Consider the following 2,864-nt stretch of genomic DNA (forward strand, 5'->3'; position numbering starts at 1 on the left):
GTCCAGAGCCATTGTCTTCTTTCATCCTCCTGGCCTCTCTGGAGAAGGAATGTGTGGGATACTCCTCCTCTTTGGCCCCCACCGTCTCTGTAACTACTCCTCTGTTTGAGGAATCTCTACGTTAGACACCCGCGCTGCTGAGCCTAAGGGGGAAGCCAAGTTTTTTCCCGGCAGGACGTGCGTCGGGGGGTGGGGGTGGAGGGCGGGCATCACGTGGCTTCAGCTCCGCCAATCAGAGCTCACCGTGCGCCCGCTCTTGAGCCGCGGCCGGAGAAGGCGGGAGCACGTGCTGGAGGTCCCGCTGTACTGCCCGTGCCAGGGCTAGTGGTCACTCTGGGTGCCTGGGGCAGGCCGTGGTTGGGCATGGGCTTTGTCCCAACAGGAAAGCGCTAAGCCTTTTCTCCAGCCTTCTCCGAGACTGGGGGGCGAGCGGGGACAGAGGGAAACTGCCTCGCCTCCTTTAATAAATTCCTTTTCAGTTTAGTCAAAGGAGCTTTCCTTTACAACCAAGAGTCCTGACCGGTGGTATATTTGAGACGAGGAAGCTGAGCCCAGGGTGGTTGATCCGTGGCCAAGTTCATAGCCAAAATTTAGACCTGGGCCAATTCCAAAGCTGTGCCCCTCCTCCCTGTATCCTGGTTTCCTAGACCCATTTAATGCCAGACTAATTCCTCTCCTGTGGAATTTACTTGTACGGGAGGGAATGGTTATTTTTTCACTCCCCTTCCCAAGTTCAGGATAAATCGAAAGGTAGCTACAGGATCCGAGAATTGGAAATAACATATAACCTGTATCACTTTTAGAGCAGATTCGAGAAAGCGGCATTGGTCTTGTTGCCACTTCACCCAGCGTTGGATGTGGTTGTCTGTCTGGTCATAGGCAGTACTGGGCAAGTGCAGTCCTTCCCCTCGGGTGCAGGCAGCAGGTCAGAACACTGGGCAAGCTGGCTCCAAGAGGAGGGAAGCTGGAGTGCTGAGCCTGATGCCTCTCCAATCCGGTGAATCATCCCTCAGCCTCTGGAAGGGGTGGAGAGGCCAGGAAAGGTATAGCAATAGAAGTTTCTCCATGTGGAAATGTGAGCAATGGGGAATGAGTGTTCCCACCAAACACTTTAAGAAGCTCCTTCCAATTCTAATACAAAGAACAGCATTGTCGACCTGTGAGTTCTGACAAGGTGGAGACCCAACTTCAGTCCTAAGCCCCTGCAGCTTCCCAGGTTCTTGGAGATGGACTTTGTCAGCTTCTCAGGTTCCATTTGGTGATTGAATATGGCCAACCCCCTGCCCCTCAGTTCCTAAGCTTATGCGTTAAAACAGTGTGGCAACTATGCAATCGTATTGGGGAAAAAGCAAGCAAAATGCTGTGCAAACGACAAAAGAAGCTGATGTAGAAGATGATTCAAGGAACAGAAGGAAATGCCTCACAAATGCTTCAAGCTGTATAACAGTAGTAACCTGTGTACATTTTTAAACAAGACCTCAAAGATGAGAAGGTAAGCTCGGCAAACCTAAGGAAACAAATTGAGGACTGTGGTAATTAATAAATTAGATGGTTCAACAAATATCTGCTCCCTCTCATTGCACCTCCATGAGAGAAGTACATTTCCTCACCCGTGCTGGGTGGGGCGTAGGTGCCTGCCCCATGACTTTGGGCTTGACCATGTGACTTGCTTTGACCAATGGATGGTGGCACATGTGAGGCAACCTGAGACTTGAAATATGCTAACACAGCTTGGCTTGATCTGAGGCGCCTCTGTCTTTTCTTATGAGATGGTGCCCTGGGATGTCCATTGGTGCCCAGAGTATGAGAGACATGAGGAACAGAACCAGCCTCACCAACCTTCACACCTGCAGCTCTAAGCTGTGAGCATGATAGGTTGTGGTTGCCTGTCACTCAGCAGTAGCTAAGAACATCACACGCAACAAATACACTGGAAATAGCAAGGAACAGAAGAGACACGGCTGTAAAATGAAATTACTGACGTGGTAATCAGCAGATGCAGGTAGAAATGACAAAGATTAAAGCAATTACAGAGAAGCTAACAGATGTTAAGCACAAATGCATAATGACATCCTTGAAATAGAGAACAACTAGACTAGGATTCAGTAAAAATGTCCCTGAAATGTAAAAGGTAAATCTGCGAGTTAAAAAAATTAAAATATGCCGAGTCCTTACACGCACTTACAGCGCTGATTCTTACAGAAGGCCTGTAACATGGCAAGAGAGGGGTATGAAAATTGAGGAGACTGAGACTCAGAGCAAGATGGGACCTTAAAGAACATGGATACAAAGTCTAGGAGAACCCTTCCAGTCGATGTTGTTAGAGGATACCTTGTGCAGCGGCTGGCAACAGTAAAGACACGGCCGGGGCAAAGGCCTAGAAGTGGGACTGAAGTCAGCCCAAGGCACAGAGGAGGAAGGCTTCGAGAAAGATCGCAGCGGGACAAAAAACTCTTGGCCGGGGTTGGAGAGAAAACCCGAGATGGATTGCTCAGGAGCCGACCCTGGAGCCGAAGCAGGAATGTGATTGGAGGAGACAGAAGAGCAAGTGGATTTCCAAAGGGAGCGAGGGGATAGAGAAATTCAGGAGCAGGATTTCCTGTGGACCTTTGGAACGGAGTCGCAGAGAAACGATGCCCTAGTGTGCAATGGGGCCTGCGCACTGGGTTGCCTGGATTTACTCAGGGAGAGACCGTTGGCACAAAGCGGCGCAAGCACTTCTGCGGCGGAGTTATTCTAGCTGGGCGTGGTCCGCAGCAGCTGGCCCAGCGCGCATGCGCACTGTAGGGCTCGGGCGCGTGGCCTCCGCACACCTGCGCACCGAGTCGGCGGCAGGAGGGCGGGGCTTCCTGCGTGCCTCCGTA

Source organism: Balaenoptera ricei, chromosome 19 (genome assembly GCF_028023285.1).
Source record: "Balaenoptera ricei isolate mBalRic1 chromosome 19, mBalRic1.hap2, whole genome shotgun sequence".
NCBI lineage: Eukaryota > Metazoa > Chordata > Mammalia > Artiodactyla > Balaenopteridae > Balaenoptera > Balaenoptera ricei.